The 16,862-nt window shown below is 43.2% G+C and overlaps 1 pseudogene; it reads left to right on the top strand.

Moving 5' to 3' along the window:
• Window positions 1-16,862, top strand: part of LOC102249130 — a 174,399-nt pseudogene that overhangs the window by 1,796 nt on the left and 155,741 nt on the right.

The following is a 16,862-nucleotide window of genomic DNA, read 5'->3' as shown; positions in this document are numbered from 1 at the left end:
TATATACACACACACATACATATTAGAGGCCCGAGCAATGAAATTCCTGCACAGGGGCAGTGGGGATGGTGGTGGTTTCCTCAGCCTGGCCTACACCCTCTCCAAACTGGGACCCCTTGGGAGATGTCTGACTGCTGGTTTAGGTCCGATCCCTTAAACTGGCAGTCAGACATCCCTCTCACAATCTGAGACTGCTGCCTCCTAACCACGCACTTGCCTGCCTGCTTGCTGGATTGCCCCTAAACGTTTTTGCCTGCCAGCCTAATCCCCCCTAACTGCCCTCCCCTTCCTGCCTGATCACCCCCAACTGCCCTGCCCTGCCTGCCTGATCGTCCCCTAATGCACTCCCCTGCCTGTCTGATTGCCCCCAACTGCCCTCCCTTGCTGTCCTCATCGCTCCCAGCTGCCCTCCCCTGCCAGCTGGATAATTCACACCTGCTATCCCCTCCTGCAACCCGCCACCTCCACCGGGACCTGCCTCCTCCTCCTGAGGCAGCGGAGACGCCAGGACTGGCTTCCTCTATGCTATGCAGAGCCATAAGACCCCCAGGCCACATGCGCGGAGCGACCACCGGGCTCTGCTTCCCCTGTGGTTGTGGCCGTTTTGTGGCGGACATCTTGTGGCGCACATTTAGTGGCGGCCATCTTGTAACAATGTCAAGCACAAGGGCAGGAGGAACACATAGGCATTTATTAGTATAGATATTTTTTAAGATTCACTCTTCATTTCTAGGCTTTGCATTTAAATGATAATGCACTTTGGTGTGGGCCTTTTTGTGTTCATCATATTAGGGACTCTCTGCACTTCGTGGACTTGTGTGTCTTTTTCCTTCACCAGATTAGAAAAGTTTTCAGTCATTATTTTTAAAAATAAGTTATCAATAACTTGCTCTCTCTTTTCACCTTCTGTAATTCCTATGAAGGGAATGTTTTTATGCTTCATATTGTCCCAGAAGTGCCTAAAATTATTCTCACTTTTAAAAATTATTTCTTCTTTTTGCTGCTTTGATTGGATGTTTTCCGCTATCTTGTCTTCTAAATCATGGATTTGATTATTTGCGTCACCAACTAACCTGTTGATTCCCTCTAGTGTATTCTTCATTATAGATATTGTATTCTTCATTTATGACTGGTTCTGCTTTATGGTTTTTGTGGTTTCTATGTCCTTTTTATGCTTGCTATCTCTCTGTTGAAGTTCTCACTAAGTTCCTTGATTATCCTTATAACTGTTGTTTTGAACTTTGTATTGGGTAGATGGCTTGCCTCCATTTCATTTACTTATTTTTCTAGTTATTGATCATGTTCTTTTGTTTGAGCTTGTTTTTTTGTCTCCCCATTTTGGCTGCCTCTCTATATTTGTGTTTGTGTATTAGGCAGATCTGCAATGTCTCTAGTCTTGCTATGCTGGCCTGACATATTAGATGTCCTTTGTGGTTCAGTGGCACAGTCTCCCTGATCACTTGAGCTAGGTGTCCCAGGAATGTTCCATGTGTGGAATATGTGAGCTGTCCTATTGTAGTTGAGTCTTTATTGTTGTTGGTCCATCTATGAGTGGAATTGACCCTCATGCTGGCTGACTATGAGGATAAACATCAAACAGTGTATAAGTTGCTATGAAGGGTCTGACCCAATAAAGCAGAATTTCCACATCAGGGTCTGGTGCCTACCAAGATCTCCCTCTGGGTGTATTGCTTGTGGGATCATTTGGTCATGCTCTGATATGTTCTAAAGCTCACAACCAGGTGTGTTAGCTCTGGGCCTATTGGGAGGCACTCTGGTTAGGCCAATGTCAGGACCTGACTATGACCTATCTTGAGCAACCTGTTTGGAACTACAAAACAAACTAGTTTTTAACTGGCTCTACTTGGCCTGAGCATGTGTGGAAGGAGCCAAGCTGTGCACCAATGGTGGAATCTATCAGCACCAAGTCTGGGCGAAGGTCAATAAAAGACAGAAAATTGTTATAGATAGTAAGGTGGACCTGTCTCTTACATGAGCAAGTTTGTGCAGCTTCTCCCCTAACTTCCTCTTTCCTCCTCTTCCTCAATATCCTCAGCTTAGCATTGACTTCACATTTACAGAAAGGAGCAGTACCCAGATATTCCAGGTAAAGGAAGATGGATGTTTGTGTGTATGTTGTGGGGAGAGGCAGGGAATTGTGGGGTTTGGTGTTTAGGGGACCTCTCTCCTGAATCTATTTTTTAAACCTTCTGGCAAATTTTCTCTTAGCATGGACTTTAAAATATATTTATATATTTTATTTCAGAGATGAAGGGAGAGGGAGAGAGAGAGATAGAAACATCACTGATGAGAGAGAATTATTGATTGGTTGCCTCCTGCATGCCCCTACTGGGGATCTAGCCCATAACCAAGGTATGTGCCCTTACCAGGAATTGAACTGAGACTTCCTGGTTCATATGTTGACACTGAGCCATACTAATAGGGTTCAGCATAGATTTATCCTTCTCTCTATTTTCTGTTTCTGCTGATTTTAGGCTGTAATCCATTTTAAAGACTGAGCCCTACTAAATAATAATTCTTTCAGGGATTGCTGCTCAGAGGATATTTGTATAAATAAGTGACTTCACTTACCATTCATATAACTTATAAATAAACTAGAAACTTTCAGGGATAGAGTTGGGTGAGCAGACAGAACTAGCTCTGAGGTAATCTGGTGGGAGAAGAGCACTGGGAAGTGTGGGAAGCACAGCTCAGCATGTTATCCCTCTGAACACCCATCACCAACATCAACTCTGTGGCCAAAGCTGAATTGTAAACATTTCTCTTCTTAGCTGATAAGAAGCTGTTTTCTACTCCCTATCCTTCAGGTATTAAGACATAACTCTTCTTTCAAAAGGAGTGTCTGTATATTTAATAGTGACTCAAGTTTGTATTTCATGGCTTTCTATCAGATGAGCCAGTTTTTAACAACTAACATGTTCATCTTGCCCCAGTCAAAGTCTGCTCTAATATGAGTTATTTAAATGGCTTTCCCCATTGTCAACATGTCTAGATAGAAAGGAGAAAAAAAAATATTTAAAATGTAATAGTTTGGCTTTGACCCATGTGGCTAAGTGTTTAGAGTGTCAACTTATGCACCAAAGGGTTGTGGGTTTGATTCCCAGTCAAGGGCACGTGCCTGGGTTGCAAATTAGATCCCCTGTTCCAGTTAGGGCTCCTGAAGGAGGCACCAGTTGAAGCTTGTGCTGGAGGGAACAAATCAATGTGTCTCTCTCACACGTCCCTCTCTCTCTCTCTCACATGTCTCTCTCTCTCTCTCTCTCTCTCCATTCTCTCCCCCCTCCAATCCTCCCTTCCACTCTCTCTAAAAAATATCAATCTTCAAAATATCCTCAGGTGAAGATTAACAACAAAAATAATGTAATAGTTTGTTTCAGTGACACTAAACATTGATGAATAAGGAAAGGATAATCTTTTCCACGGATGTAGGCTGGGCATAAAGATCAAAGAGAAAACAAGAATCAGAGAAATTTTGATCAATTTCATTATTTAACAAATATTTATTTATAACCACTCTTTGTCCAGTATTGGGCTTGTCCCCATTAATAATGGAAATATAAGCTGAAGATGGTCCTACCATCATCACAGGTTAAACTTATTAGGATGACATCCTATATAATAAAGAAATAATATGCTAATTTTTCTGTTATGGTGTTCGAGTCACAACCAGTCAATGGGTTGCACACGCACAGGGCCTGGGGGGTGGGACATCTGCCCCCAGTGGAGGCCCACCCAGGGCTGCCCAGCACTAACGTTCTGCCCAGTGCTGAGGTGAAGCTGCCTGCCTACATCCCTGGCCGGGGACATGACGCTGTCTGCCTGTGTCCCTGACCTGGGATGTGGTGCTGCCTGCGTGTGTTCCCCGTGCCCACTCAGCACAGAGCTGCATCGGTGTATCAGTGAACTTTGCAACTGACTCAAGGAGGAAACTGAGAGAGGAGAGGCCAGAAACTGGATTAACAGCACTTTAGTCACTTGAAAACAGCCCTTCTTGGAATACGAGGTGGCTGTACATTCAGCTGAGAAGTGAGGGGGCTGAACACAACTGTCACAGGGCTCCAGTCAGTCTGAGGTCCGAGCGTCCACTACAAGAAGGAAAAAACAAAGGGAGGGGCCCAGAGGAAGGGAGGACAATAGAAGGAAATATATTTAGACTTTCCCAGCCCTCTCCCTCTTTCTGCTGCCTACAAAAGCCTGGGCCTGACCACAGGTCTGCCTCCACCTTTTAGTCCCCTGTTCTCTAACCACAGAGGAAAGAAATAAGGAAGGAGTTCATGCTGCCTCCAGAAAGTATCCATATAGCTGATCGGCCAGTTGCCTCCAGCAAAGGGAGGCCAGACTGCAGCTTTAGCCCGCTCAATTGCAATAGCTAAAAGCTCCACTATAACATTGAATAGAAGTGGAAGGGCATGCTTGCTTTGTTCCATTATATGCCTTTAGTGTTTCCCTGTTAAGTGAGTGAGATACTGGAAAACAGGAGTATATGGTATGTATTTGTGTGTGTGTGTGTGTGTGTGTGTGTGTGTGTGTGTGTGTGTGTTTGTATGTGTGTAATCATATTAAACAAATATCCCCCAATCACTATTTTTTTGAGAGTTTTTATCATTCTCAGAAATTAATTTTGTCAAATGCTTTTAAATTCATCTATGTGGTCCTTGGGCAGCGAACTGTGCTGCCAAACTCTGGAGAACTTCTCTTTGATGAAGAAGCTGGGCACTGAGGAAACCACAGACACCGAATGTGTCCATAGGTTAAATATCCAATGAGGAAGACAAGAGAGAAGCTTATGTCCTCATATGATAACCAGTATTTTGGGAGCAGACAAAATGAAGTGGAGAGACAGCAATGTCATGGACCTCCTCCTAGGGCCAGAAAAGCAATTAAAGACAAGAATATCCTTTCTGAATTAACAAATTAATCACAGTTGAGGAGACAATCTCAATATAATAAAAGCTTAAGCAACCATTATGGTGTAAGAACTGGAACGACCAGTCGCAATGATGTATACTGATCACCAGGGGGCACACACTCAATGCAGGAGCTTCTCCTTGGTGGTCAGAGTGCTCCCACAAAGGGAGCACTGTCAGCTAGAAGCCAGACTCATGGCTGGCGAGTGCAGCTACCAAGGCAGGAGCCTCTCCTGAATCCACAGCAGCACTACGAGCAGTGGCAGCAGGCACAGTGTGAGTGGTGTGGCGTTCAGCCCCGATTTGGGCTCCTCCCTGGCTGCCTGCCACTTGGCACACTGCTACATCCCCCAAGGGGTTCCGGAATGAAAGGTGGTGCAGGCTGAGTTGAGGGACTCCCCTTAAGTGCACAAATTTTGTGCTCTGTGTCTCTAGTTTTTAATAAGAAAGTACAAAGGATGCCTAGAGAATGGCGCTTGCCAGCCATAACCCATGTGGAACCACCACCATGCCCAGGCAAGAGTAGCACAGTACCTCTGGACAGGCTCTCTGATTTCTGCAGGGAGCATGCCATGACAGAGTGAACACCCACACCAGGCCTTCTCATCAGCTGCTAGTATCCAGTGTCCTAGATCTGGCTCCAAGACTCGACAGTGAATGCAAGCCAGGGAGAACCCTGTGCCCCACCCCTTCAGCAGACCCCAGAACCATTCTGTTAGCCTGACCTGAAGCTACCCAGCATCCACACTATCCCCAGCAGAAGGAACTACTGCCGGGGTGACCTGGAGCAACCCAGACCTTTCCATAGGTATCTCTGACTGTGCATTCCAGAACAACCCATGCCTACACCACCCCATCCCCCAGGACAGTCTTGCAAGGGCCATCTGGAGCCAGCCAATGCTCCCCTCACTCTGGGTGAAAGGGGAGCACAGATTGAGTGACCCAGGGGAACCAACCTCCACTCCACACTGATGAGGGGCAAACTGGAGCAACGCAGCACATGTCTCACTCAAGCTACAAAAAAAGGGACTATGTGACCCTGAGCAACCCCAACCCTCTCTCTCCAGCCCTTGGGACAGTCCTGCAGGGGAAACCTGGAACAATGCAGCACATGCCTCACACTGGGCCATAGGAAAGCACTACGGAGGCAACATGAAGCAAGCTGGTGTGCCCAGCCAGAGGTAACAGGAACACCCTGCAAGTGAACTGTCAGAGGGACCTTTGATGCCACCCTGCCATGGGTGCCAGGGCTGCAGAGCGAATTGCTTGCCAGAGGGCTCTGGTCCTCAAAGGGCAGCACACATTAGAGCAACTGTGTACACGCTCCCACCACCCTCAGCAACTGAAGGAGACAACTGAGGGACCAGATCCAAGGGACAATTGGATACAACTCAGAGCAGAGACAATAAAAGTGTGAGACCCAAGGCAGACCCAGGCTTTGGGTAACAATTTCTGGACCATGCCCTGATAGGGTCTACAACCTCTTAAACCCCAGCAGGGTGTACAGGGACAGAAAGAGACAGCAAAAATGGGAAGACAATGAAACAACCCCCAAGGAAAGAAAAGGAGTAGCCAGAAAAGGAGCTAAATGAAATGGAGGCATGCAATATGTTAGGAAAAGAACCCTATCTAATAAAAGAGTAATATGCAAATTAACCATAACTCCATGACAAAGATGGCGGCGCCCATAGTGGCAGGGAAGGACACTGGAGGTGTCACCCTGGCAATGTGAGCCCAGCAAGCATTGCCTTGGTGACCGTGAGCAGGTCGTGCGGCCTTGGAGCAGGCAAGCATGGCCGCAGGCAGCCCACAGCAGGGCCTGCTTGCCTGTTGCCACAGTGATCCCTGATCAGGCAAGCATAGCCTGCAGGCAGCTCCCAGCAGGCAGCACCCAGCAGGGCCTGCTCTTGGGTCATTGTGGTGACCCACAAGCAGGAAATAAAAAATAATATAGCACCATGGCCGGTTTGACTCAGTGGATAGAGCATCAGCCTGTGGACTCAAGGGCCCCAGGTTTGATTCCGGTCAAGGGCATGTACCTTGGTAGCGGGCACATCCCCAGTGGAAAGTGTGCGGGGGGCAGCTGATCAATGTTTCTCTCTCGTCAATGTTTCTAGCTCTCTATTACTCTCCCTTTCTCTCTGTAAAAAAAATTAACAAAATATATTCTTAAAAATGATATAGCTACAATAAAAAACAAACAAACATGATGGAAGGTTTCAACAGTAGACTAGAAGAAGCGGACGACCAAATTAGTGAGTTATAAGATAGGGTAGTTAAGCACACCCAATCTGAACAGCAACTGGAGAAAAATTAGAAAGCAGGAGGAGACCCTAAGCTAGCTTTGGGACATCTGAAACAAAGTAACATACGTAAAATAGGAGTGCCAGAAGAACAACAAGAGGAGCAAGGATCAGAAATCTTAATTGAAAAAGTAATGATAGAAAACTTCCCTGATTTGTGGAAGAAAAAAATCACACAAGCTCAGAGAGTCCCAAACAAAATGAACCGAAAAGACCCACACCAAGACAAGTCATAATCAGAATGGCAAGCATAATGACAAAGGGAGAATATTAAAGACTGCAAGAGAGAGACAGAAAGTTACCTACAGAGCATCTCCCATTATATTATCAACTGATTTCCCAACAGAAACACATCAGGCCAGAAGGGAATGGAATGAAGTACTAGTATACAAAGTAATGCAAAGCAAGGGACTGAATTTAAGTATACTCTATACAGCAAGGCTATCATTAAAAATTGAAGGGGAAATCAGAAGCTTCATAGACAAAAAAATGCAGAGGGAGTTTATCACTATCAAGCCAGCAATGCAAGAAATGCTAAAGGGTCTGGTGTAAAACGAAGAAATAGAAAGGGAAGTAGGAACACAGGGAAAAAGAATAGAAATAGCTACAAACAAGTACCTGTTAATAATAACTTTAAACATAAATGGACTAAATGCTCCAATCAAAGGACATCGAGTGGCTAAATGGATAAGAAAATATGATCCATATATATGCAGTTTACATGAGACCCACCTGAGAACAAGGGACTCACACAGAGTGAAAGTGAAGGGATGGGAAAAAACGATTTTCAGGCAAATGGAAATGAAAGAAAACTTGGGGTAGCAATACTTATAACTAACAAAATAGACCTCAAGGTGAAGTTCATAACAAGGGATAAGGAAGGCCACTTCATAGTACTAAAGAAATTGATACAGCAAGAGGATATAATTCTGGAAAACATATATGCATTCAATACAGGAGCACCCAAATACATAAATAAACTTCTGTAAGATATCAACAAAAAGATCAACAGCAAGATAATCATAGAAGTGGACTTAACACCCCAATGATATCAGTGGATAAATCCTCTGGACAAAAAAATTCCATAAAGGGGACATATTAAAAAATAGACCATGCCGAAACCGGTTTGGCTCAGTGGATAGAGCGTCGGCCTGTGGACTGAAAGGTCCCAGGTTCGATTCCGGTCAAGGGCATGTGCCTGGGTTGCGGGCCCATCCCCAGTGGTTCTCTTCCCGGGAGCCCTCACTTTCCATTATTGCCCTTCTCCTGCTGGTGTCTTCTGCGCCATCGCTGCAGGTGGCAAGTGCCGGGTCAGGATCCAGCAACATAGAAACTGGCCTTTTATCCTGGGCTTTAATGTGAAGAAACTATCAGTTATAGAAAAGTTTTGGATATTTTTTCCCCTTAAGGAGATAAAGAAATAGGGACAGTTTTCTGTTGTTTTTATTTCTGGAACCACCCGCCTGGTTAGGCATCAGGTTGCTGACAGATCTTGCGGAGGTGGGGGAAGCGGGTTGGTTTTGCCCACTGTGGGACCTAATGCACTGTGGGATATACTCTGCTCTCCAGTCTGGTCTGTCTGGCAGCACTGCACCCACCCCCAGGCCCCTCCTCCAGGCTCCGGCCATGCTGGGTGTTCTCCGCTGCATTGGCCAGGTGTGTTCTTGCTCACCTCGGGGCCATGGCCGGCCAGGCAGCAGGAATGGCCTCTCCCCCTCTCCTTGCTTTATTTAAAGGTTTCTTATCCTCTAGGCCTTGGCTTAGATGTCACCTCCTCCAGAAAGCCTCTCCTGATTGGCAGACTGGTCAGTTATGCCGACTGTATGCTCCCAGAGTCCTCTGCTCTTCACAACACTCAGCACATAGGCAGGACTTGTGCCTCAGGGCACTTCATCTGCCTCATCCATCCCTTTCCTCATTCTTAGCTCACGCACGCACAGAGTAGACTTGTCAGATGAGGAAACGAGAAGCAAGTGGTTCTACAGCCACATGGAATTCAGGGTAGACCTTTGCCCCGGTCTTTGTTTATGGGTATGGAGAGTGGGCGTGTGGGTGTCACCTTTTCCTCCTGTAGAAGAGGAAGAGTCACATGACAATAGTGGCACAAAAGAGAGGCCTTTTCAAATCAGGAGGTGTTAAAAATCAGGCCTTTCAGTAATAACGTAACTCTAAATCACTGAGGTGGTTATTAATATCTTATAATATTTTGTTTAGAGTTCACCCATTGTGTGTGTGTGTACACACATTTAATCCTTATTAAAACACTCTGGAGGTGATAGTATTATTATGATCTTACCCAGGAAATGGGTGCCAGAAGAGTTAAGTGACCGTAAAAGTTCAGTTAGGATGCAGTTATGCAGTATAGTCTCTGGCTGTTGAACTTGGGTGAAAGCTGAGCAGTGGGGGCGTGGGGGCGTGGGTTCAGAGTGCCATTGGATGAGGATGAAGGGGTGGAAGAAGGTGTGTAACTGGTTTGAAGGCCCTAATTCTTTGAGCTGAGGCTGCTGCTGTCTTTCCCTCTGATTCTAAGAGAATGTGCTGTGACATTTTCTCTCTGGGGGTCACAGCCTTCTGGTTGATGTGATTCTGTGATTCTCAGCCTGGCCCGGTGCTGGGTGGGTAAAGGGAGCCATGAGGTTTTGCCAGGTATACAGCCTTTTGCTTCGTAACCCAGGTTTCAGGTTCAGCTCAGGTTTATTTTGTGGGTACTGTCTTTGAAGACCTCAGCTGTTGAGCTATTGGCCTGTCTCTGTCACTTGAGCTTTCTGAGTGGGTCTGGAAAAGGGAAAGGGCTGTGACCTGCAGTCAGGAGGACCCAGAGAACCCCGCTTGGTATGAACCAAAAATAGCCCCTTGCTAGCTCAAGCCATCTGAAAAAGGAGCCCTGTGCCAGCTGCTCAGAGGAGGCGCCTGGCAGAGCCCTTGGAAAACTAAGCTGTCCGAGGAGGCTGTGCCTCCAGAGAACGTTCCTTGCCTGTTCTTAGTTTGCTTTGCAAGCGCTTTAACTCATTAATGAAGAATTACTACCTGAGCCCCTGCTATGTGCCGAGTTTTGTGCTAGGTGCTTAGGGTAAGTGATGCCTAAAGGGCCCTCCCTTTAGAAGCTGCAGTCTGTCTATCGGAGGGAGATGTGGGCACAGACATTGTTCTACAGACTATGGGTGAGTGCTCTTTGAGGTGTGAGCTGTGCTCTGGGAGATCTCAGTGCCTGCTTGGAGGAGATGATGATTGAGCAGTGTTTTGAAGAATGAGCAGGTGGGCAGGGGCACAGGGAGCTCTGTGAGGAGTGAGGACCTTGTGTGCAGAGGCCTGGAGGCAGGAGAGGGCCCCACAGGTTCAAAGGCCTGTTGTAAGTACCTTGTGGGGAGGTGGGCCGAGACCAGCTTAAAGGAGCTTGGCTTTCATTCAGTGGTCAACAGATTTCTTTTTTTCAGCTTCATTGAGGTATAATTGACGGGTAACGTTGTGTAAGTTTAAGGTGTACAATGTGACTTGATACTTATATATATTGCGAACTCAACAGATTTCTTTTTAACTTTTAATTATGGAAAATTTTAAAGATATGCAAAAAGTAGACAGAATAGAAAAATGAACCTTGCCCTCAGCCTGCTTCAACAGTTAACAACCCATCATCCCCAACACCTCTACTCCACATCACTTGGGAGAAATCCCAGAGGGACTTATATATTCTGTCAATCTCACCTGTGACTTGTAATGGATTAATCCAGAATTTGGGGGCCTGGAATGATCAGGTGGCACTTTCTGATGTCACTTCATTTTCAGAGGAACCAATGAGTTTCCCTCTTTCTTGCGTTTCAGTGGGAAGTTGGTGTCTCCAAAGTGGAAGAATTTCAAGGGCCTGAAGCTCCAGTGGAGAGACAAGATCCGGCTCAATAACGCCATCTGGCGGGCGTGGTACATGCAGTGTGAGTGCCAAGTGAGCAGGGGCCCCAGGCCTGTGGGGATGGCCCTCCAGTTCTTCCACCTGGAGGCCTGTGCACCTTGGGCTCCAGAGCCCAACCTTGGAAATTGTGCCTCAAAGAGAAGCCTCTTTTGGGCAGTCTGCAGAGACAGGAAAACCAAGCCAAATCCTAGTGAACTGGACACTTCTCAGCCATCAGGCACAGGGGGCCAACCAAGTGGTCTGTGTTGTGAAGGTGCCCGTGTCTGCAGGAGACAGATGTGTTAGCTGGTTGCTTACAACACAGTTGCCCACTGTTATGATAGACACAAGTGCCCAATGTCGAAAAGGCAGAGGTGGAGGGAGGGGGTTGTTCTTTTCAGGGGAATCAGAAAGGGTGTAGCCGACAGGTGACATTTGAAGCATCAGGGAACAGTTCCCACTTTCAGCAGGTCTAAGGAAATGCAGGTCCGGCCTTGTTCTGTCTCCAGCTGGCCTGGCTGACCTCTGCAGGAGATTGCCGTGCCTGGGCCACCCTGGTGTTAGGCTGGCGTTTCCCTTTCTTACCCACGCCATATTGACACATTCTCTCTCTCTCTTTTTTTTTTCCTCTCCAACACCCAAATCCAGTCCTTATTTAAACATGTTTAAATAAGAATGTTCCACATTTCGGGGGGTGGGGGGGAAGGACACATATGTAATACCCTTTGTAATACTTTTAGCAAAAAAAAATAAAAATAAAAAATAAAAATTCCATAAAGAAACAGCAATTATAAATGACTCACTAGATCAAATAGACTTAATCGACATCTTCAGAACATTTCATCCCAAAGCTACAGAATATAAATTCTTCTCAAGCGCACTTGGGACATTTTCTAAGATAGACCACAGATTGGGACACAGGAAAAGTCTCTTCAAATTCAAGAAGATAAATCTTCTCAGATCACAGTGGCATAATATTAGAAATAAACTAAAACAAAAACAATCACAAATATCCAAACACTTGAAGGCTAAATAGCATGTTATTTAACAAAGATTGGGTTACCAAAGAGACCAAGGAAGAAATAAAAAACATCCTGGAAACAAATGACAGTGCAAACACAACAAACCAAAATCTATGGGACACAGTGAAAGCAATCCAGAGAGGGAAGTTCATAACTCTACAGGTCTACCTCAAAAAACAAAGAAAACTGGTAATAAATTATCTAACTCTACACCTTAAAGAATTAAAAAGAGAGCAACAAGGCAAGTCCAGAGTGAGCAGAAGGAAGGAAATAATAAAGATCACAGCGGAAATAAATGACATAGAGACAAAAACAAACAAAAAAACCCAACTATACAAAAGATCAATGAAACCAAGAGCTGCTGCTATTGTTGTTGTTGTTTACATATATCTTTATTGATTTCAGAGAGGGAGGGAGAGGGAAAGAGAGATAGAAACATGAATGATGAGAGAGTCATTGATTGCCTCCTGCTTGTTCCCTACTGAAAATCAAGCTCACTACCTCTGTGTCCTTGACCAGAATCAAACTTAGGACCCTTCAGTCTGCATGCTCCATCCACTGAGACAAACCAGGTAGGGCTAGAGCTGGTTCTTTGAAAGGATAAACAAGATTGATGAACCTCTAGCCAGACTCACCAAGAAGCAAAGAGAGAGGGCCCAAATAAACAAAATCACAAATGAAAGACATGAATAACAACAGAACCCACAGAAATACAAAGGATTGTAAAAAAAATATAATATAAACAACTCTATTCCAACAAACTGGTGAGCCTAGAAGAAATGGACATATTCCTAAAAAAAATATGACCTTCCAAAACTCAATCAGGAATAATAAAAAAATTGGAATAGGCCAATAACCATAGAGGAAATTGAAGCAATAATCAAAAAACTTCCAGTAAAGAAAAGCTCTGGGCAAGATGGTTTCATAAGAGAGTTTGACCAAACATTCAAAGAAGAATTAAAATATATTTTCTTCAGACTATTCTAAAAAATTCAAGAGGAAGGAATACTTACAAGCTCTTTCTATGAAGCCAGCATTGCCCTAATCCAAAAACCAGATAAAGACACTACAAAGAAAGATAAATACAGGCCAATATCTCTGACAAACAGAGATGCTAAAATCCTCAACAAAATCCTAGCAATTCAGATCCAGCATTACATTAGAAAGATCATACACCCTGATTAAGTGGGATTTATTTCAGGGATGCAAAGATGGGATTTATTCCGGGGATGCAAATCAATAAACATGATACATTACATAAACAAATTGAAAGAAAAAAAAATATCATAATCATATTAATAGATGCAGAAAAATCATTTGGCAAAATGCAACACCCTTTCTTGATAAAAACTCTCAGCAAAGTGGTAATGGAGAGATTATACCTCAACATAATAAAAGCTTTATATGACAAACCTGCAGCCAACATCATACTCAATGGGCAAAAACTAAAATCTATTCCCCTAAGAACAGGAAAAAGTCAGTGAAGCCCACTCTCATTACTCCCATTCGACATAGTACAGGAGGTGCTAACCATAGTGATCAGACAGGAAAAAGAAATAAAAGGCATCCAAATTGGAAAAGAAGAAGTAAAACTGTCATTATTTGCAGATGCCATGATATTTCACATAGAAAACACTAAGGACTCCATCAAAAAACAACTAGACTTGCCCTAACCAGTTTGGCTCAGTGGATAGAGCATCCCCCTGCGGACTCAAGGGTCCCAGGTTTGATTCCGGTCAAGGGCATGTACCTTGGTTGCGGGCACATCCCCACTAGGGAGTGTGCAGGAGGAGGCTGATCGATGTTTCTCTCTCATTGATGTTTCTAACTCTCTATCCCTCTCCCTTCCTGTCTTTAAAAAATTAATAAAATATATTAAAAAAAACACACAAAACAACTAGACTTAATAAATGAATTCAGCATGTAGCAGGATAAAAAAAATCAACACTCAGAAATCTATAGCTTTTTTACACACCAAAAATTAACTCACAGAAAACTAAACAACAACAAAAACAATCCCATTTACCACTGAAACAAAAAAATTAAGATACCTAGGAATAACCTTAACTAAGGACGTAATATATCTGTACTCAGAAAACTACAGGACATTGAAAAAGAGATAGAGGAAGACATAAACAAATGGAAAAATATACTGTGCTCATGGATTGGTAGAATCAACATCATTAAAATATATACTACACAAAGCAATCTATAGATTTAATGCAATCCCCATTAAAATATCAACTGCATATTTCACAGATCTAGAACAAACTCTCCAAAATTTTGTATGGAATAAAAAAAAATCCTTTAATAGCCACAGCAATCTTGAGAAAGAAGAACAAAGTTGGAGGGATCACAATACTAGATATCAAGCTATATTACAAAGCCACTATTTTCAAAACTGCCTGGTACTGGCTCAAGAATAGACATATAGCCAGAACCGGTTTGGCTCAGTGGATAGAGCATCGGCCTGTGGACTCAAGGGTCCGGGGTTTGATTCCGGTCAAGGGCATGTACCTTGGTTGCGGGCACATCCCCAGCGGAGGGTGTGCAGGAGCCAGCTGATTGATGTTTCTCTCTCATCAATGTTTCTGGCTTTCTATTCCTCTCCATTCCTCTCTGTAAAAAAAATCAATAAAATATATTAAAAAAAAGAATAGACATATAGACTAATGGAACAGAACAGAGACCCAGAAGTCACTCCAAGTCATTATGCTCAATTAATATTTGACAAAGGAGGCAAGAGCATACAATGGATTCAAGACAGTCTTTCCAATAAATGGTGTTGGGAAAATTGGACAGATACATGCAAAAGAAATGAAACTAGACCACCAACTTACACCATGCACAAAAATAAACTCAAAATGGATAAAGGACTTAAACGTAAGATGAGAAACCATAAAAATATTAGAAGGATCCATAGGCAGCTAAATATCAGACATATGTCATAGAAATATCTTTACTGATACAGTCCTAGGACAATGGAAACTAAGGACAAATAAAAAAGTGGTACTACATCAAAATAAAAAGCTTCTGCACAGCAAAAAAAAAAAAGCCCACTGCACGGGAGAACATATTCGCCAATGTTATATCCAATAAGGGCCTAATCTCCAAAATTTATAGGGAACTCATACATCTTAAAAAAAGGAAGATAAACAATCCAATAAAAATTGGTAAAGGAGTTAAATAAACACTTTATGAAAGTGAACATACAGAAGGCCAAGAGACATAAGAAAACATGCTCAATGTCAGTAATCATCTGAGAGATGCAAATCAAAACACAATGAGATACCATCTCACACCTGTCAGAATGGCTATCATCAACAAATAACAAATACTGGCGAGGATGTGGAGAAAAAGGAATCCTCATGCACAGCTGGTGGGAATGCAGACTGGTGAAGCCACTGTGAAAAATATTATTGAGTTTCCTCAAAAAATTAAAAACGGATCTGCCATTTGACTCAGTAATACCACTTCTAGGAATATATCCCAAGCAATCAGAAACACCAATCAGATAGGACATACACACCCCTATGTTCATGGCAGCACAATTTACAATAACTAAGATTTGGAAACAACCTAAGTGCCCATCAGCAGATGAGTAGATTAAAGCATATTATACTTTCATTATTATAGATGTACACACATACACCATACCATATACTGCTATTGTCCAGTTCCTCACTTACTTAACTGAAGGCATATTCCCTTCTTTTTAACAACATAATGGAGATTTTAGACAAGACAAATCTAATAGTGGTATAAGAATGAGAAAGTAGAAGTGATGAAGAAACTGTGGTACATCCAAAAAGTGGAATACTACCCATTAGTAAAAAAGATGAGCTCTTGATAGAAGCAACTTGAATGATTATCAAAACCATTATGCTAAGGAAGGCAGTTTAAAAAGGGACTTTGTTTTACTTTCTCTAGATTCACAGCATCTGGTATGAAATCTTTCACAAATTTTAAACAATCACTGACTGTTAATGAATGAAAGAATAGTATAAACTCCCAACACTCTTCAGAGAAGGGGACTTGTCTCATTCTTCCATCATATTAATCACAATGCATGGTATTTTCAAGGACATTCTTTTCTGCCTTCTGCCTTTGGAGACAAATGGGTAAGAGTGTTTTCAGGGTATTTCACAAGGGCTTCTCCTCTCCTTACAGCTTCTCAAGAGCAGAACCTTTAACCTTGCCTCATCTACAGCATTAACCTGAATGCAAGGTGAGAAAAACTGAATGCATTTACTCAGAAGTTAACCACAGAGCTGTTAAAGTCTTTTTTCACATTAAACCTTTATTTACTTTTTATTGCAAGGTATATGTGGCTCTTTTTTAATACATGATTCTAGAAGCTTGTGAACAACAGGTTGTTAATGGCCTATCTCAGAAATTTGTCCATGATTAAAAAATAGACACAGTGTGCACCATATTTTTTGGAGAGAAAACAAACCTGTCTTACTGTGAGTTACTGTTTCAGAAAGAGTCATGAGCTTCTTTCAGTGGTTATTACTCATATTATTGAGACTTTGCTAACTTTTGTTAAATATTTAGGCTAAATTCATTTGTGTTGGGGGAAAGGAGAGTTATATGTCCTATTGGGGACAAAATGGTATAGGGCATGGCAAAGCCAATTTCAAGATGGCAGAGTATATGACAATAGCAAATGACCACTAGGACATGCTGGTAGAACATGGAGATGTGCTTTTTGAAGTCCTATAAA

The sequence above is a fragment of the Myotis brandtii genome, unplaced genomic scaffold, assembly GCF_000412655.1.
Source record: "Myotis brandtii unplaced genomic scaffold, ASM41265v1 scaffold224, whole genome shotgun sequence".
In the NCBI taxonomy this organism is placed as follows: Eukaryota; Metazoa; Chordata; class Mammalia; order Chiroptera; family Vespertilionidae; genus Myotis; species Myotis brandtii.
The sequence above is the reverse complement of the archived record's forward strand: the minus strand, read 5'-3'. Positions and strand labels throughout refer to the sequence as shown.